Source organism: Prionailurus viverrinus, chromosome D4, assembly GCF_022837055.1.
Source record: "Prionailurus viverrinus isolate Anna chromosome D4, UM_Priviv_1.0, whole genome shotgun sequence".
In the NCBI taxonomy this organism is placed as follows: Eukaryota; Metazoa; Chordata; class Mammalia; order Carnivora; family Felidae; genus Prionailurus; species Prionailurus viverrinus.
In genome coordinates, this window is record NC_062573.1 from 332,273 (window position 1) to 352,649 (window position 20,377).

The 20,377-nt window shown below is 51.0% G+C and overlaps 2 protein-coding genes across 6 annotated transcripts in view; one reads left to right on the forward strand and one right to left on the reverse strand.

Annotated features, from left to right (window-relative positions):
• LRRC8A (leucine rich repeat containing 8 VRAC subunit A) overlaps positions 1-7,080 on the reverse strand; it is a 30,186-nt gene extending 23,106 nt beyond the window's left edge. Inside the window, exons 1-2 of one of the 2 annotated variants that reach the window (XM_047829632.1) lie at positions 6,955-7,080; positions 3,674-3,780 (exon numbers count right to left, since the gene is read on the reverse strand). The gene's annotated coding sequence lies outside the window, so the exon portion shown is untranslated. The remainder of the gene's footprint in view (positions 1-3,673; positions 3,781-6,954) is intronic. The other variant, XM_047829633.1, reaches the window with a different exon arrangement.
• A 160-nt stretch (positions 7,081-7,240) lies between these two features.
• Positions 7,241-20,377, forward strand: part of KYAT1 (kynurenine aminotransferase 1) — a 35,580-nt gene continuing 22,443 nt past the window's right edge. For 3 of the 4 annotated variants that reach the window (XM_047831496.1, XM_047831498.1, XM_047831499.1), the window contains exon 1: positions 9,312-9,694. The gene's annotated coding sequence lies outside the window, so the exon portion shown is untranslated. Of the gene's footprint in view, positions 7,307-9,311; positions 9,695-20,377 lie in introns of those variants that run through there. The other variant, XM_047831497.1, reaches the window with a different exon arrangement.

Sequence of the window (20,377 nt, forward strand, 5' to 3'; positions counted from 1 at the left end):
GAGCACCTAAAGGAGGCTGCAGACACATCGTCTGCTGAGATCCCAGGGGACTGGGACTGAGACCAAGGTAAGCTGCCTGTGGCCCAGCTCTCTGGGCTGGAGGGGGGTGCTGCCCCCAGAGATCCCAACACAGGGCACCAGGGGGGAGGTGTGAAGTGCAGGATCCCCGTGCACCCAGCTTCCTGCCGCCCCCCGCCCCCCGCCGGAACATGTGTCGACAGCCGACTCCGGAGTTCGGTGCTGGCACCTCTGAGGGTGTCCAGGTGGCATGTGAGAGCTCTGGAATTCTATAGCCACTTTTACTCCGGTGGAAGGCTGCTCCAGGCAGGAGGCTATATTGCAGCAGCCTATTTAATTTTGAGGTTTTAGGCCCTCAAGAGACAGTTAAACATAGAACTTACTACGAGATGCAGCAGACACGCATCGGGAGAGATAGCAGGGGGTGTTTGCGGCTGGGAGTAAAAGCCGTTCTAGAAACCTCAGTCCCAACACATCCTAGACAAGGGATGGTTAACCCCCCGACACGTTCTGGGAAGTCAGTAGAATCCCCGCTGCTGAGGACAGCTCGGCCCTGCTTCTACACCAAGGGTGTCAGATGGACGCCTTTGCCAGAGGTGGGGACCAGGGCTGAAAGCATCGCCCTGCTCAGTGTCTCCTGGGATGGTCCACAGACCGGCCGCCTCACGACAGCCTGGGAGCCTCCTCAGAATGCAGATTCCTGGGCCCACCCCTGCCCAGGTGTGTGGCGATGGGTCCCCGGGGAAACAGCATTGTCAACAAGCCCCCCCCCCGCACCCCTACCCCAGGGAAGCTCTAAAGTACCTCCAAGCCTGAGAACCTGGAGAAAAAGAAAAACGGAAGGTGGGGTGGAAAGAGCACAGGCTGCCAAAGCTAACAGCTCCGGGTTCGAGTCCCAGCTGTGGTCTCTGACGGTGGAGCCATCTCATAGAGGAGACCGTGGCGGGGAGCTGCCATGTGTATGCAGTGACCCGACATACCACCCAGTGCTCCGACTGTGGCCACTGGGGACAACTGGGGGACAGGAAGGCCCTGCCGTTAGAACGAGGGAGAAGGCGGACAGCCCAATTCCTGGAGCCAAAGTGTCTCCAGAGAGAAGGAAAAGAGACTGCAGGGAAAGAACAGGAGGAGGGAACCCGGTGAGGAAGAGGGTCAGGTCAGGGAGCCTGAGAAGGCCACCAGGTCAGGGACACCTCGTTCCCAGCTCGACCCTGCCAGACCACAAAACCAGGCTGCCAGGCCTGAAATCCCTCCTGCCCCAACAGAGCACCTTCAGACCCGGGTCACAGGGCAGGCCCTCTGCCTTCTCCTCCCCTGCCCACCCTCAAGGTTAAAACCTGAAAGGAGAGGGGCATCTGGCTGGCTCAGTCGGTGGAGCATGTGACTCTTGATTTTGGGGTTGTGAGTTCGAGCCCCGTGTTGGGTGTAGAGTTTACTTAAAACCAAAATCTTAAAAAAAAATTTTTTAATGTTTATTTTTGAGAGAGAGAGAGAGAGAGAGGGAGGGAGGGAGGGAGGGGCAGAGTATAAGCGGGGCAGGGGCACAGAGAGGGGAGACACAGAATCTGAAGCAGGCTCCAGGCTCTGACCTGTCGGCACAGAGCCCCACACGGTGCTTGAACTCACGGACTGCGAGATCATGACCTGAGCCAAAAGTTGGATGCTTAACCGACTGAGCCACCCAGATGCCCCCAAAATAAAATCTTAAAAATAAAACAAAACAAAACAAAACAAAACCCAATAGGAGCATTCCAAAGGGACCAAGACTTCCCCCAGGAATTGCCAGGGTCAGTGAGTCAGGGCCAGACTCAGGCAACACAGCAATTCGTGTATGTCCCTTCCAACCCCCCCAACCTGGCCTCTGCCCTAGGTAGACAGAGGAGGCCGAAACCTCTCAGGCCAGCCCAGGCCGTTCCCTCCAAGCTGTCCCTGGCACGGAGGAGGATGTCTGATCTCAGATAAGTAGGACCTGCTGCTTCCTACTCGTCCCTGGCCAGAAGAACTTCGGCTCAGGCTCAGGCTTCCCCTTCCTCTCCAGGAGGTAGAGTTCCTCAAAACCAACAGGAAACTCCTACAGGGCAGGGCTGGGGTTTGCTGACCTCCTCTCAGTAAACAGGAGAGTCCACAAAATCACACAGCAGGTATTTCCTACCCCCCTCGGTGCTGTTGTCAATGCGCTAACAGCTCAAAACCCCAGAAAGGTGAGGATGGGGGCAGTGGGGGTGTGCTGACGGGGACTCTCTCACACACACACACACAACACACACACACACACACACACACACACACACACACACACACACACACACGGATCCACCCGGGGCCTGGGAAAGAGGGCCTGCGGGAACCAGGCAATGAAACAAGAGCAAGCTGTGAACCAGCCGCCCTAGCAAGACTTGACATGGGGAAAATAAGCAAACAGTAACACCACATGTGGAATGATACCCTCCTCCCCATTCACCTCTCCGGAGATGGGATCGCGGGAGACTTTCGCTTTCCGTGACACCAAAATCAAAATGTTATAAAAACGTATAATGAACATGCAACTCCGCTGATAGTTAAAAAAAAAAAAAAAAAAAAAAAAAAAAAAATTACTGTTTCTTTTAAAATCCAGGCTGGGGAGGAACAAAAAGCTGAGGTGACAGGTGGATGCGGCGAGGCCTGGGGCACAGAACAAAGGACCCTGGCTCAAGATTCCAGGATCTGGTTCCAGCCCCACATCCCCGCCTGCCTTCCTGAACTCTTGGGCAACTTTCCCCACTTTGAGCTTTACTTCCCACATCTATAAACGAAGGATGAAGGCCACTGCCTGAGTTTCCCCAAATGATCAGAGGAAATCATTGACAAGGGTGCGTTTTACAAATGATACAGCAATCTATCCACGTACGTACCCGCTAAGGTTATGAGACACGTCCTGGGACACACGCTGCTAAGTGCCTTCCCTATATCAACATATTTAAAGCAAGATGAGGTACTAAAATCATCACCTTTTTATGGCTAAGGGAACAGAGGCTCAGAGAGGTACAGCGGCTGGCCCACAGTCACTCACCAAACCCACATCCCAGACTATGAAGTCTGGGTCCCAACCAGCGCACTTTCCCACCTTTGGGAACTGTTTTCCAAAGCGTGGGCCAAGGAACCCCAGTCCCCAAAGACGTCCACGCGATCAATTGACTGTGGCGACACGCAACTTGCCGGCCCCCTCTCAGAGACTCATCGTGCTCCCTTCGATGCAGTCAAGGCTAAGAAGTCCCACAGCAAGGTCAAGCTGTTTCCCAGAGTCATCCAACCACTGCGACCACAGGTACGGGCGTTCCACGGAACAACACCTTGGGAAATGTGGTCACAGGACGGTCCGGTTAACAAGTCGGACCGACAAGATGTGGGCTGGGGGAGACAAAAAAAACAGAGGTTCGCAAGGAAACCTAATGTTGGCGTTTGAAGTACAGCTACCACATACTCCTCAGCTGGCCACGGAGTCGGGAGGAAGAAGAATTCTCTCCTGCCACCTTTGCCCTAGATGCCCTGGACCCGTAGTAAGAATAGCAAAGGACCGCAGAGATGGAGATACTGCCCTTTGCCCCCTCGGCTGGGGCAGACACCTGACTGGAGGCTGGCCTGGCGGCGGGGGGCGGGGGTGGGGGGCAGTCCTTACCCCGTGGACGGTTCTGCTATCTGCGTGCTGGCTGTCGGTGCTGAGGCTGGCCCACGTCTGTCTGGGCAGGGTCCTGGCATTCCTCTCGCTCCATGGAAGCTGCCTCCCTACGAGGAAGCAAGAGCTACTGTCAGCAGGGATGTGTGTGGCTATCAAGAGTTACCTGCTGTGCTGCCAACATTTTCTGAGTGCTTGCTCAGTGTCAGGCCCCGGACTGGGCTCTGGGGTGATAAGAGAGAACCAGACAGCCTACTGGGAGACGCCAAGGCAACGATTACAGTCAGCTCTTGGGAGCCCAGGGCTCCGCTGGGGGTACCCGGAAGCTACGGGGACCCAGAGGAAGCATGAGACCCAGACCGGTGGGGTCAGAGAAGGCTCCCTGGGAAAGGTGTCGCCTGAATTGACTTCTAAGGAAGAGCAGAGGTTGGAGAAAGAGTACAAGTTCGCCTGGAAGGGAGAGAACGCGACACCTAGACAACGCTGAGTGGTTCAGCCTGGCTAGATCTAGGACCGGAGGTGGGAAGTGACGGGACGTGGGTTCCCGTGGGGCGAGCTGAGTCCGGGCAAAGGCACAGCTTCAGCCCAGACACACGAGTTCGACGCATACACAAAACCCAGCCAGCACCTGTTAGTCAGGAAGCATTTAGTGAGTATCTAAACACGCGAGGCACTCTGCTCAAAACCATTCACAAGACTGGAAAAGACAAGTTAGCAGGGTGGGAACAGAAGTGTGATCAGACTACAGTAGGGGTAAGGGGGAGTATCCAGACCACTAGGAGTTGAGGCTGTGGCCCCCAGCCATCGGGAAAGGCCAAAGGATATGCAGGAGTTAACAGGAAGGAGGGAGTGCAGGTGGGGAGTGCACGGGCAGACAAAGGGACTCAAATGGCTCTAAGAGGGACTGTGGAGCCTCTTAACCACTTATGCCAGTAAGCATTTAAAGACACCTACTCAGTGCTAGGCACCATGCTGGGAGGAAAGAAGCAGAAGACAGTCTCCGACCCAGAGGAGAGGTACAGAAGTCAATAACCCAGCAAATCCACACAAGGGAGACGGCCACTAGCAGTAAAGCACCTAGAGCTGTAAAGGCACGGAGGCCACTAAGCCAGACTCTAATCCACCCCACCCTTCTCAAGGACAGGATACCCACTGAGGCTGGGCAGCCCAGTCACTTGCCCAGGGCACAGCCCGGACCAGAAGTCAGGCCTCAGGACTCCCTGTCACTGATTCTTCTAGTCTCACCTCTTCCAGGAAACACACACTGCACACTCCCAACATATTCACCCTGAGCTAATGCCTCCTTCCTCTGTAATATTTCTATTATTACGCTGGCCATTGTATCAACGTTTTCCTGCCTGCCTCTCCTCCCAGACTGCAGCTCAGAGGAGGCCAGGGACCATGTTCTCTAGCATCATTTCTGGTCCAGGCCAGGCACTGACTAAGGAATAGCTGGCTGGCTGGTTGGCTGGCTGGCTGAATCAAGGGATAGAGACATGGTGTACTGGGCTCTAGGGCCACCCGACTTCTCATGAGGTCTTAGACCATTAACCTGTGTTTCAGTGTCCCCATGTGAAAATGTGGAATCACCGCCACTCTCAGGAGAGGCAGTCAGGAACCAGGCCAATCCCTTCCCTCCAGCTCCTACAGGTGAGGTCCAGGCCAAGCCAGATAGCAACCCAAGGCCCAGCCACTTCCCCACGTTCTGACCTACTGGGGCAGTCCTCAGGACCCTCTCCTGTCCAGAAAGGCCACTCAAAATTTGCAGAGGAAACTGCTTCCTAGTGGGTGTGCCCAAGGGATGGAGCACATAAGCATATGGTTGAGTTTGGGGGAGGAGGGAGATTGGGGGCAAGAGTCACAAACATTTCTTGGGCCCCTGCTCTGTGCCCTGGACGGCAGAGAGATATTAGACTCTACCCCAAAGCACCACTAAGAACGGGAAGACAGGGAGGCAGAGGCCCTTAATTCATGCCCCAGCATCTCTCCAGCCCTCCAGAACAAGTCATTGCCTTCCCTCGAGAGCCAGAGAAAGACTTGACCTTCACGAAGGCAATGCTCAGTGTGACTGAGCTATGGGCACTGCCCAGTCCCTCTGAACAAACTCCCACCGCCCCCCCACCCCCTCCACAGGAAGTATCGCCAATAGCAGACCTCCTCCTCCTCCTGCCTCCAGTCGGTCTGACTGCTGGTCTCTCTGTTCAGAGGGGTTAAAGAAACTCCTAATGGAAAAGGTGGGAGAGATCCATGGGAGCCTTTCGGCTGCACCGAATCCCTCCTCCACAATCTAGGCCCAAATTCCCTTTCCCTCCCCAAGCTCTCTCCCTCCTCATCCTCACACCTCATTCTCAAAAGTCTTCCTGGAGTAGAACTGGGGAAGAAGCATCAGAGGAGTGTGATCAGCCCCACCCTTCCAGCCAAGTCCTGATCAGAAGGCTGTTGGACACCACCACCCCCCCCAACCATCTCTCCTCCTTCCCAAAAAAGGCAGTAGTTGCATCAGCTGAGAACCAGCCGAATCTTGGTTCACTACAGTCCAGACCAAGGGGAAGAAGCAGTCAATAAAAGAAGCAGAATCATCATGAACCCCAACCACCTCGGCCATGCTCCTTCAGCCTGGTAACCAACTTTGCTGGATCCCCAGCCTGGACCGCATCAGATCTGGTTCTCAGGCCCATATGGATGCACAGGACGTGGGCAGGGCCTGGAGTCTCGGACCCTGAACCATTCTTCCTAGGAACCCCTGTTCACACGGGGGGCCCAAGATCTTGGCCAGGGATCCTGCCCCCCAAGTCAGGGCACTATTCCCGCCTGATCAAAAGGAGGGAGGGGTCCCGGGGCCAGGAGCCCAGGAGAAGAGAACAGGGGAAACCTCTGAAAACGAAAGCTGCCAAGGAGAAAGCTCAGAGGTGGAACCTCTAGCAAGGGGGGAGTGTGTGCGTGTAGGGGTTAGGATCTGAGGGAAACCCGGGGGATGACAAGGGGACCTGGGGGAGCCCAGGCGGAAACTCCCGGTCTGTAGAGCACAGGGAGGCACTGGGGTGCCTGGGAGGGGGCTCGCGCGCCCCGGCACCGGGGAGAGGGTGGGGTCCCGGAGACCTGGAATACCCGGGAGCCTGGAAGTGGGCCAAATTGAGCCGCGGCGGGGGCCCCCAGGGAGCCAGCCCGGGCGGGCAGAGCCCAAGCTGCCCGGGGCGCCGGGGCCGGGCAGCTGGTTGGGGGCGGGTAGGAGTGGGTTTCTAAAGGTGACAGTTCGCGCCCCTTTCCCCGCCCCACCGACTCACCTTGTCCCGTCGGGTCCGGCTGCCCAGCAGGCAGCCCCGCGCCCCGGCCGCTCCGTCCCGCCGCCGGCCGCTGCGCCCCTCCGGCGCCTCCTTTTGTTTGTCCCTCACTGCACCACTCAACCTCCTCCGCCCCGGAAGTGACGTCACCGCCGGCTCGAGCGCGGCAGCTAGGGCGTCGCCATTTTTTTGACGGGAGTTCTCTCCGTGCCTTCACACCCTCGGCTCCCTACTGGCGCCATGTTGGTTTGGGGCGGAAGTAGCGGAACCCGGGCTCGGCCCCCTTAAAGGGACAGGGACTGCTGTAACCTTCGGGGCTCGCCGGGGGACGAGCGGTGAAGCCGCCGAGGCCGCGGTGAGTAACCGGTGCCTGCGCGTTGCTGCTGCTCCGATGCCGGGTGCCGAGGCCGGACGACCTGTTAACCGGTTCCGAGATCGTTTGTGCCAGAAAACTCGCTGCGTTTGGTGCTGCTGGTACGGCGGAGTGGCTGCGCCGAAATCTTAACCCAACCTGGAGCTGCCCGGGATAAATTGCACGCGCTGGACGCTGACCCGCACTTGGACGCTGGGAACCCGCCAGGGGGGTCCTCTGCACCCATCTCCTTCACCCCCCATCCCCCGCGATAGTACCTGTGGGGAGCATGGAGCCCCAGGTAACTCGGTCATTTGTAGGCAGAGCCGGGACACAGCTCTGTGGAGCCCGAGTCCTCGCAGTTCCCACACTGATGATAGTAACAGCAACCACATTAAGAAATAATCCATACAGTGGAACGCTGTGCAGCCACTAAAACGAAAAATGTTCAATATGCACTAACATCGAACGAGTTCCAAGATACCTTAGATTTAAAAAAAAAAAAAACAAACAGGAAAGGGCAAAAGAACAGCGTCGATCGGCGCTACAGTTTGTGTAAGGAGTGTGTAAGGAGTGTGTAAGGAGTGTGCGTGTCTGCGGGTGTGTGCAGCAGGCGTCTGGTAAGATGCACAAGAAGTTTTAACTGTGGTGGCCTCGGACAGAGCTGGAGTCCTGGGGTAAGGGTTAGGGAGAATTTACCAGCATGTGCACAGGCTAGTTATTTTTTGAGTAAGATGATGTGTAAGGTAAGAACTGCTGGCATCCATCAAGTGTGGAGCCAGTGCCTGGTTTCAGCCCTCCTGCTGGAAGGTCCGATTTTTCCCTTGTCGTGAGAGGAGGAAATAGGCTCAGAGATTAGGGACGACTTTAGTAATATCTCACCGCCAGCAAGAGGAGAAGCTGGAATTTGAGCCCTGGAGGGTTTGACCCTTAATGCCCATGGTCTCCAGGCCCCACTGCTTAGCGGGAAGCTTTTTTGTTATTAACCACACAACAGCCAGTGTGGAGTCTGGCACACCGTAAGTATCCAGTAACTGTTGATTGGCTATTTACTGGCTGAGCAGGTAGAACAAGAATAGAACGGAGAGAAGAAACACTGGGGGCCGGAGCCCAGACTGGAGTCCAAGGCTTGCCCCCATCCATCTTGGGGGCTGTGAACCTGGCATATCCCTCCCTGAGCCTCCACGTCCCCATCTATAGAGCTAACAGTCATGACCACCACCCCTGCCACCGGTGCTCCCACCTGTCCTACCCTGTGCATTACACGCAGATCCGTCCCATTTTACAGATCAGTAAGTGAAGCATAGAGAAATTAAGGAAGTTGCGCAAAGAGGGTCCCCACAAGGCCTGACTCCCCCACTTCACTGAGAGAGGTTGCGGGGCTCCTGGGTCTCTCCCTCAGCCTCCAGGCACTAATGCTTTGGGAGACCTACGCTTCTGATTGAGCTGCCAGAGACTGAGGATCTGGTGGGGAACAGGACACACGGTTCCTGTCCCTGGAGTCTAGTGAGGGTGACGGACAACCCAGCAGTTAACATCCCTGATGAGCTCTGTGGTGGATGGAAGCTCAGGTCGTAGTTGTACTGTGGCAGGGGCATCTGGCTCCGTCCGTCCGGATGGAGTCAGAGAGGGCGTCTCAAAGTAGGTAACTTTTAATCTGTGTCTGAAAGATGGGCAGGGTGTCCGGGAGGAGGAACGATGAAACTAGAGACCCAAGCAGAGCGGTGACCCACATGATCAGAGACCGCACAGGTTGGAAATGTTCAGTCTGGCTTCTGCACGAATCACTCCTTGCTCCTGGAGAATGCCTTCTCAGGACCACATCTGTGGCTTTTCCACCCTCCACTCCACACTTCACCTTTGGTGCAGCTCCAAACAGGAGGACGCCCTGATTTTATAATCCAGGTGGGGGCGACAAAGGAACAGGGGAGAGTTCATAGAAAGGAGGAAGTTGTTTACGGACACACCCACCTCCCACACAGACTCCACCCCCACCCCATCCCCCAAATTCCTCCGGCCTCCAGATTGGCGGCCAATTTGCTGAAAGCAGAAAACTGCCCTGGTGAGCAAAGGCGTCAGCACTGGGAGCTCCCGTCTTCCAGGCTGCTTAAGCCCGCTTGGTTTCTCAGGTTGAGTGCTGGCCATGACCCCTCCCCTTCCCCCCTGGTTCTGTATAGTTCTGTAGCCAGCTGGGCAAAGTCACACCAGCTAGGGTGGGAGAGGTACTCCTGCCCCAGCCTACGTGGGGCCACATCCCACTGCCAGACGGCACTGCCAGATCCTTGAAAAAACTACCAGATGGTCATTCTGCTTCCTCATTCCTGGACAGCAGTGTAAACTCTGGATTTACAGCTGGGGTCCTTCTGTGATTTTCTAGGACTCTGACTTTGGGTAAGTCATTTCCCTGCTCTGAGCCTTAGTTTCTCCCTCTGTAGAACTGGTATGACTGTTTCTAATGTTCTTGCCAGGCATTAGATATATAAACATAGAGGGGCACCTTGCTGGCTGAGTCGGTAGAGCATGGGAGTCTTAATCTCAGGATTGTGAGTCTGAGTCCCATGTTGGAGTACTCAAAAAAAAAAAAAAAAAAAAAAAGACCCTTCCTTTATTAAAAAAAATAATTTTTTAAATTGAAAAAAGTAAATGTATAAACATATATATTTTCTCCCATGTGTAAAACTACCTTAAAGAGTGAGGTTTTGATTTTGGATCTGGGTCCTGTGCCAGGAGGAAGGAGTGGGCTACCTCCTGTCTGTCTTACTCAGGGTCTCCACCCACCAGCCCCCCTGGCCCAGAAACCTGCCTCTGGGCTTCAGAAGTCATTTCTCTCTCCTTTGCCGGTTCCAAAGTCTAGGGAAAACTATGTGTAAGTCAGTGTGCTTGTTAGATCTCTCCAGACAAGTTGTCACTTCCCTTGGGTCAGAACCATTGACTCAACAAGTTTTCAGGAAACATGTGTCTTGTAGGGATTATCTGCTTTTAGATTTGAGAGAGAGAGAGAGAGAGAGAGGAAGAAAAGTCAAGATTCATTTTCTGGCATGAGACTTTGTTGCCCTGCTTGATTAACTAATTTTCATGGACACCATATTTGTTTCAGTGTCAACAGCTTCTTATTGACGGGTTCCTGTGGGCCAGGACCTGTCTTGAATGCTTTCTGTGAACGACTGCATTATGGCTATTCCCTTGTACAGACAAGGAAACTGAGCCTAGAGATCTGGCTTGTGGCATGGAATGAGCACAGTCCAGAGTGGAGCTTGGGACCACTCCATCCACGTCCAAGCTTTCATTTTCTGGGATTGTTCGTGGAACAGGCTGGTCTTGCCTGGGCACGGTACCCCTTCCCCAGGCCCCTTCTCCAGAGGCACCATCATTCCTGTTTTCTCAGTAACTGGGAGCATCTGACGTTTTGAGCCCAGAGGATGCTAAACATCCTTCCGGACACCGGATAGATCTTCCCAGTAGAGAACGGACTCACCCCAAATACTAAGTGTGCCCCTTTTGAGAAACACTGAAACCAACTCTCTGTGTTGCATAGAATGGGCTTAGGTGATGTGGGCCCAAGCCAAAATCCCCTTGCTTGCCCTCGCAAGCTGCCATGTGGTATGCAAGCCCAAAGGACGTGACTCCAGTCTCCAGGAGAGCCAACAGAGGTCAATACCCACCTCCTGAAAAGAGGGATGTGTGGGGCAAGACTTTGGACTTTGGAAGCCTGCGAACCCCAAGATTTGAATCCCAAAGTAGGCTCTCAGCTGAATGACCTTTGTTGTTCCCCTTTGAGAAAAATAGGGATGATAGTGCCTTCCTACTAGGTTTTTCTCAAGATTACAGAAGTGCTGGGGCACCTGGGTGGCTCAGTCAGTTAAGTGTCCGACTTCGGCTCAGGTCATGATCTCACCATCTGTGAGTTCGAGCCCCTGCATCAGGCTCTGTGCTGACAGCTCAGAGCCTGGAGCCTGCTTTGGATTCTGTGTCTCCCTCTCTGTCTGCCCCTCCCCTACTCATGCTCTGTCTCTCTCCTTCTCTCAAAAATAAGTAAACATTAAAAAAAATAATAATAATTAAAAAAAAAAAGATTACAGAAGTGCAGGGGTCGGTCAGATGTAGAGTAGGTGATCTCTGAGTTCAGAGGAAGGCCCAAGTGGACACGGAGGGAGAGACGAGGCAGGGCTGAGACTGGACCCTGCCAGGGAGATCAGACTGGGGGGCATGCAGGGCAGGGGCACAGACGTCTATTCGAAAACAAATTAGGGACACCTGGCTGGCTCGGTTGGTAGAGCAGGCGACTCTTGATCTCAGGGTCATGAGTTCAAGCCTCACGTTGGGCATGGAGCCTACCCAAAATAAAAAGTTACAAACAAAAAAACAAAAGCAAACAATGTGTATGCTCGGAAGAGGAGAGAACATAGAACCTGCAGAGTCTGTCTGCATTCAGGCCAACTCCAAAGGCCAGCTACCGGGGCTTTGGATCTGGTATTAACGCGGGCTTCTTGGCAAGACTGATCCAATGGGACACGTGGCTGACATCAGCCACCGGAGACTTCGTCACTGAGGCGTTTCCCGAGGGGTCATTCACCTGCTGGCCAAGAGGTGGCCCAGGATCTGCCCAAGCTGGTAGAGTTCTGTGTTGGGGCAGGGCACTAACCACTGGCACCCAGCCCCTGGCCTGGCAGCAAGGAAGCCTGAGACCTTAGAGGCCGGGGGGAGCGGCCCTGGAAGGTGTCCTAAAGGTCATCTGGTGCCTTTCTGCTCCCCTCCAGGCGGGGCTGGCCTCCCCAGTGCTGCCATAGCGCCTGCCTTGCCTACAATGCTTACGGGACTACTAGTTGAGGACTGATGATAACAATGACGACATTTGTGGAGCACAGACTCTCTGCGGGCACCGCGCTAAGCGATTTTCTTGTGTCCTCTCACTGGCTTCTTGCTACAACTCTGTGAGGCAGGCGCTACACAGAAATGATTCTTAGCAAAAAAGAAGTGTGTGGGGAGGTACGCCTGAGCGGCTCAGTCAGTTAAGCCTCCGACTCTTGATCTCGGCTCAGGTCACGATCCCACGGCTCGTGAGTTTGAACCCTGCGTGGGGGCTCCGTGCGCTGACAGTGCAGAGCCTGCTTGGGATTCTCTCTCTCCCCCTCTCTCTGCCCCTCCCTTGCTCTCTCTCAAAATAAATAAATAAACTTTAAAAGCAAAAAAGACACGCTTCTCAGAAAGGTTTAATACTTTGCAAAAAGTCACACGGCTAGTAAGTGGCTTCAGTCCAAGGTCTGTCTGATTCCAGAGCTTTACAGGCTTGTTAAAAAAAAAAAAAAAAAAAGTATACAAGTTTATAAGACCCCAAACCCAATCCCAGAGAAAGCCACTATTAATAATTTAGTGGTGTTCCTGGAAACAGCCTTCTGTACAAATACATACATGATCAAGCTGTCCTTGCTTTGCACGGCAGAACGAGTTTCAGACACCGCGGTTCAGTGAAATAATGCCAGTGTCTCAACAACACAATTCAGATTTCACTTGCCATGTTCTATGAACTATGAGCAGTTGCATGAAGTACAAACCTTCCTACCCTTCGGTCCACCCGTGACTACGGCAATATCGGGTGTGCTTGGTGGTCAGTGACTAATCACATTGCTTCTTCCAAAGCCTGACCCTGATGGGTCACGGTGCACGGTATTCAGTTCACACACCGACCCCAAAGCTCGGGGTCGTGTTGACCTCTGTCTCCCAGTGGTAAACCCAGGCGACAGGCTACAAAACCGGATAATCAGAGGAAGGAACCGGCCAACAAAGACGAAAAGTGCAGCAAAGAAATGCAGAGCGTAAATGGGGTGATAAAAGAAATAGCCCGTTGTGGGGATGTTGACACAGCAGCTCGTTGCTGTTCCAGAAACTCCAGATGTGCAACCAGAGACACTTAGTGAAGGCAAATTGATTGACATAGGTGACGAATGTGGCTCTGATGAAGGATGAAGGTGTCTCAGAGGAAGTGATGCCGGCACATGAAAGGAACTCCCGGATATACTTCATGACATTGAAGTACAAGGGATAAAATTGAAGTTGATCTAAACTCAGAAAGGAGTGTGTTCACTCATCAATGCTGAGAAAAGGTTCTTGTTCCATATCCTAAGTTACACAACTAGAAAGCAAGCATTGTTCAAACTACTCTCAGTAATTCACCCCCCCCCCCCCGATTTATTGAGTTATAATTGACAAATAAAACTGTAATACATTTCAGGGACCTGGGTGGCTCAGTCGGTACAGTGTCCGACTCTTGATTTCAGCTCAGGTCCCAGGGTCATGGGATCGAGCCCCAAGTCAGGCTCCGTGTGGAGTGTGGAGCCTGCCTGGGATTCTCTCTCTCTCTCTCTCTCTCTCTCTCTCTCTCTCAAAAAAATTAAAATTAAAAAATTATTAAGTTTGTGATAACATTTAAATTATACATGATGATTTGATACATATATATATTGTGAAGTTTATTCCCACAATCAAGTTAATTAATACATCCATCACTTTACATAGCTATCTTTCTTTTTTTCTCCCCCCTGCCCCCCTTGGTGAGAAGTCTTAAGATCTACTCTCCTAGCAAATTTAAATTGTACAATACAGGGGTGCCGGGGGCACCTGAGTGGCTCAGTCGGTTGAGCGACCGACTTTGGCTCAGGTCATGATCTCACGGTCTGTGGGTTCAAGCCCTGCGTCGGGCTCTGCGCTGACAGCATTGATCCTGCTTGGGATTGTCTCTATCCCCCTCTCTCTCTGCCCCTCTTGCGCTCTCTCGCTCGCTCTTAAAAATAAATAAATAAACTTTGAAAAATTAGACAATGTAGGATTATCAACTCTAGTCACCATTTATATATTAGGTCCGCAGAACTCATTCATCTTTTAGCAAAGATTATACCCTTTCATCAGCCTCTCCCCACTCCCCTTACCCCGTAGCCCAGCAACCACCATTCTACTCTGTTTCCAGCAGTTCAACTTTTTCCCTCCCAGATTCTGCATATAAATGACCCCACACAGTGTCTGCCTTTGGCTTACTTTACCCAGCATCGCACCTGCCAGATCCATTCGTGTTGTAGCCAACGGCAGACCTTCCTTCTTTTTTAAGGCTGGGTAACATTCCGTTGTATACATAAACCACATTTTCTTTCTCTTTTTTTTCCAGTTCACATCAGATTTACTGTTTCATAATAATAGCATGCTTGAGGATAATCACATCACTAAAACATTAGAGGACATCAAATGACAAGCTTCTGGAACTCCATTTTTAAATATTCCTTTGTTAGCGTGCTGTGAAGGATTTTGAATGCGTTTGCTTTCAATTCGTTCCTTGCAGTTAGACCAGGACGGTGAATTACACTCATTTGAACCAGTGCTCTACATCTCCTCACTTGTGGGTTTGCATGTGTATATGTTTTGGGGTTTTGACAACGATGTAGTGTGGTGCTTTAGTTTTATTACAAGACATTTAGGAATCACATTTGAAAACAACGAAAATGATCTGTGTCCTTCCTTTATGTGTGTGTGTTTTCTAACAAGCAAAAACATGACCAACCTTAGTAATTCTGTTTCTCACTGCTCTCTACCGTTTCTCTGCCCAAAGTTCTTGCTGTTCCTTGTACAAACTTAATAATTTCCTGGCCACGTGTCTTTGCTTTGGCCGTTTCTTTTCCTTGGAATCTCCCCCTTAACCATCGTCAAATCTTACTCATGTTAAACACCCACACATAAAACAAATGAATTCTTTCTTCATTGTAGTTGGGGTAATTATGCTGTCCTCCAGGACTCCCTTTGTATTCTTTTTTCTCAGGTACCTCATGCTTTCTGCCTGTGATACTGTGGACTCTCTGAGCAAATGACTTGTCATGCTGACATTATGTTTGAATACGAATAGTGTTTATAATAATGGTATACCTTATTTTTTTTTATTTTTTCCTATCTTTTAAAAATTTTTTTTAATTTTATTTTTTTAATTTACATCCAAATTAGTTAGCATCTAGTGCAACAGTGATTTCAGCAGTAGATTCCTTAATGCCCCTTACCCATTTAGCCCATCCCCCCTCCCACACCCCCTCCAGTAACCCTCTGTTTGTTCTCCATATTTATGAGTTATGCTTTGTCCGCCTCCCTGTTTTTATATTATTTTTGTTTCCCTTCTCTTATGTTCATCTGTTTTGTCTCTTAAAGTCCTCATATGAGTGAAGTCATATGATGTTTGTCTTTCTCTGACTAATTTCACTTAGCATAATACCCTCCAGTGCCATCCACGTAGTTTTCATTCTTTTTGATTGCCGAGTAATACTCCATTGTATATATATAATTTTTTTTCAACGTTTATTTATTTTTGGGACAGAGAGAGACAGAGCATGAACGGGGGAGGAGCAGAAAGAGAGGGAGACACAGAATCGGAAACAGGCTCCAGGCTCTGAGCCATCAGCCCAGAGCCCGACGCGGGGCTCGAACTCACAGACCGCGAGATCGTGACCTGGCTGAAGTCGGACGCTTAACCGACTGTGCCACCCAGGCGCCCCTCCATTGTATATATATATATATATATATATATATATATATATACCACATCTTCTTTACCCATTCATCCATCGATGGACATTTGGGCTCTTTCCATCCTTTGGCTATTGTTGAGAGTGCTGCTATAAACATGGGGGTGCATGTGTCCCTTCGAAACAGCACATCTGTATCCCTTGGATAAATGCCTAGTAGTGCAATTGCTGGGTAGTAAGGTACTTCTATTTTTAGTTTTTTGAGGAACCTCCATACTGTTTTCCAGAGTGGCTGCACCAGCTTGCATTCCCACATAAACCACATTTTCTTTATCCATCCATCCATCAGTGAACACATAGGATGTTTCCATATCTTGGCTATTGTGAATAATGTAATGAACACGGGAGTATGGGCATCTCTTCGAGAGAGTGATTCTGTTTCCTTTGGAGAGCCACCCTAAAGATTATCCTTGATACATTTTTTTTAAAAAAATTTTAATGTTTACTTTTGAGAGAGAGAGACAGAGACAGAGTGTGAGCAGGGGAAGGACAGAGAGAGAGGGAGACATAGAATCCGAAGCAGGCTCCAGGTTCTGAGCTGTCAGCATAGAGCCCAACGTGGGGCTCAAACCCATGAACCATGAGATCATGACCTGAGCCGAAGTCGGACACTTAACTGACTGAGCCACCCAGGCACCCGCTTGATACATTTTTTTTTTTTTTTTTACAAAAAAAATTATTTTGAGAGAGAGAAAGAGCCTGCAAATGGGGAAGAGGGGCAGACGGAGAGAGAGAATCCCAAGCAGGCTCCACACTCAGCACAGAGCCCGACACGGGGCTTGATCCAATGACCGTAGGATCAAACTTGGGAGTCAGACACTTAACTGACCGAGCCACCAGGGTGCCCGCATTTTCTAAAGTAGGCTCTACACCCAACGTGGGGCTTGGGCTCAGGACCCTGACGTCAAAAGTCGCATGTTAGATGCACTGAGCCAGCCAGGCACCCCACTGATACATTTTTGTAAAGGAAGAAAACACTTTAGGGGCGCCTGGGTGGCTGAGTTTTTTGTGTCTGACTCTCAATTTCACCTCAGGTCATGATCCCAGGGTGGCTGGCAACACGGAGCTTGCTTGGCATTCTCTCTCTCTCTCTCTCTCTCTCTCTCCCTCCCCCCTCTGCCCCTCCCCTGCTTGTACTCGGCTCTCTCTTTCTCAAAATAAATAAATTAGCATTAAAAAAACATTTTAAATAAAAAAGGCAAATGGGCTTATATTGTTCTTCAACAGCTATTTTTTATCACCCTACTTTATAAAAATTGAAGTGAAATTCACATAGCCTACAATCAACCATTTTAAAGTGTACAAGTCAGTGGCATTCAGTGTATTCACGACGTTGTGTGCAACCTCCACTCCTCTCTAGTTTCAAAACTTTCTCATTACTCCAGAAAAACACTTCTACCCATTAAATGATCACTCTTCGTCTCTCCCTCCTGTCTCCTGTTTACTACTGACCTCTTTCAGACTGTATGGATTTGCCTATTCTAGATGTCACCTATGAAAGGAATCGTATCCTGTTGTCACCTCCCATGTCTGGCTTCTTTCACTCAGTATGTTTTCAAAGCGCAGCCAAGCTGCTGCATGAGTCGGTATGTCTATCGTTCCTTTCTATGGCTGAATAATATTCCGTTGTGCGAACATACCACCGTGTACTCGTTCATCCACTGGTGGACACGTAGATGATTTCCACCTTTTGATAATTATCAACAGTGCTCCTGCGGACGTTCGTGTACACGTTTCTGTGTGAGTGTGGATTTTCATTTCTTTTCAGTATATTACCTAGGAGTGAAATTGCTAGGCTGTAAGGTAGTTCCATGTTTGGACATCATAAAAATTGAAACTTGTGCATCAAAGGACACTAGCAAGAATGTGGTCAAGGTCGTTGATTCCCTTCAAGTCCAACTCCATTCTTTGGTGTATGGCTATCAAGCTGTCTTAGCACATTTGTTGCAAAGATTGTTTCTTCTTGAATCCATTGAATCGTTTTGTCACCCTTGTCAAAAGCGAGCTGACCAGGGGTGCCTGGCTGGCTCAGCCATTAGAGCATTCGACTCGATCTCAGGGTCGTCAGTTGAGTGTAGAGATTACTTAAAAAAAAAAAAAAAAGACGTGTGTTTAAAAAAAAAAATATCAACTGGCTGTAGATATTTAGGTTTGTTTCTGGGCTCTCTGTTCTAGTCATTTGGTCTGTATGTCTGAGTCAGTACCACACTGTTTTGGTTACTGAAGCTTTGTAGTCAGCTTTGATATCAACCTGCCTTTTTCATGTAACCTGAACATCTTGATGGAACCTTTCTCATGGATTTTAAAGTGATGGGACACGGATGGTTCTGGCAGGCTGCCTCGCACAGAGAAAGTGGGCAGTAAATAAAATGTCTTCGGTCTTAGGACAGACCTCAGGGCTATAGAGCAGTCGGCTTCCTAGAGGTTGAGGGGTGAGGCATGGGGAGTTGGAGGCGAGTGGGGTCTGAGAAAGGCCACCTGCAGAGCCACCAGGTGCCTGTGAATGAGGCCCCTGTGGTCGTCCCTGGGTTGTCCCAGTCAGTGGGAGGACTCTGGACTGGAAGGTCAGCAGGCCCACCTCACGGGAGGCCCGGACAAGCACGTGACCCGCTGTGGGCCCCCTCAGTCCAGTGAGGCCACAGTACCCTCCTGTGGCACAAAGGTCACCCTCTGCCCAAATGTGTGGAGTCCCAGGGCCAACTAGGCTGAAGTCTAGGCAGTGCCGGTTCCTCGCGCCCCCTGCTGGCAGCTTCCAGAACAACGAGTCCTTCAAACCCTCTCCTTGCCCAGGGCACCACTTTGAACACCTGGTGGTGTTCCTGGGTGAGGGCCACCCACAGGGCTACCTGTCCCTTCCTGGCCTCGGATCAGACCCTCAGTGCCTTCTCCCTCCCCTTCAAGTGTCTGGAAACTGCCCCCACTACACCTGCATGCTCACAGACAGACACAGAGATGTGTGCACATGCTCAAATACAGCCACTCATATTTGCACGTGAAGTCGTAACCACAAACAATTTACCTACGTTCAAGGTCACATTGTGACTTTCATGGGGCCCTTTCTCCATTAAAAGAAGTATAAATTGTATTTTACAACCATGAGGTATAAAGAATGAACATCATCTAGACTGGATTTGTTATTATACGTTCGTCGTTATTATATTCCCTTTTTCCCCCCTTATTTTAAGATAAAACTCGGGATGCCTGGGTGGCTCATTCGGTTAAGTGGCTGGCTCTTGACATTGGTTCAGGTCATGATCTCACGGTTTGTGGGATCAAGTCCCGTGTCCAGCTCTGTGCTGATGGCGCGAGCCTGCTTGGGATTCTCTCTCCCTCTCTCTCTGCCCCTCCCCTGCTCATGCTAGCTCTCTCTCTCAAAAATAATAATAATAATCATAAGTAAACGTTAAAAAAATTAAAAATAATAAAATGAAATAAATTAAAATTTAAAATAAATTAAAACACTTTCATGGGCTCCTCAACGTATGGCAGGTCCGGAGCACTATGCCTTCTGCAGAGGTCTGATAGAGAAGTCAGCCCTGCCAATGAACGTAAGTGAATTCACACACATCTAGCCCCACATGTCATAGTTTCACTAGTGACCCAGTGAGCATTCATTAAGTGCCCACTCTGTTAGGAATATCTATCATTTGCTGGGCATCTTTTATGTGCCGGGCACTAGGAAAAATGCTTTCCATGAATTATCTTATTTTTATGGATTTTATCCACAAGGAGACTGACATTCAGAAAGGTGAAGTGACTTGCCTCAGCTCACACAGCCAAGATCTGCGGGATACCAAAGTCTGTGTTCCACTCCTTCCCGCAGGGGACTATTCTAGGCTCAGTCCCGGGCAGGCACAAAGGGTCTGGCAGCAGTAGGACAGATCTGCCCCACAGAGGGTGCAGCGTGATGCTAACTCCCATTCCCCAAGACTCGCCCAGGACACACGCACCACCGCCTACAGGACTGTCCCCTGCAGTGAAAGCCGGAGCCTGGTTTCCAGCTCGAGCCCCGAGGCGGCCAGACTGGTTAAGTACATCCTCATCCAGCACGGGCTCTCCTTGCCCTCTGTGAAGCCAGGGGGCCTTGGCCACCTCCAACCCCAAGACACCACCTTTCCCCAGAGCAGGCAGTGCCCAGAGAGGGTGAGAGGGGCTGAGGCTGTGGCAGAGGAGGGGGACGGGCCATGAGCTGAGTGGGATCTTTTCCCTTGTGAGTGTAACCTTCTGCCCTGTACCGGGCAGTGGGTGGTGCGGACCCTCCTTCGACCTCCAGAAGCTCAATATGAGCGTTAGTTGTTATATTATGTTTATTACCGTGTTTTTGCCTGTTAATGGAGGTGAGGAAAGCACGTTCTTTCCAGGGCCTTTAAAAGGGTCTGATGATCGGAGCGCCTGGGTGGCTTAGCTGGTTAAGCCTCTGATGTCAGCTCAGGTCACCATCTCATAGTTTGTGAGTTCGAGCCCCACGTTGGGTTCTGTGCTGACGGAACAGAGGCTGCTTTGGCTTTTGTGTCTCCCTCTC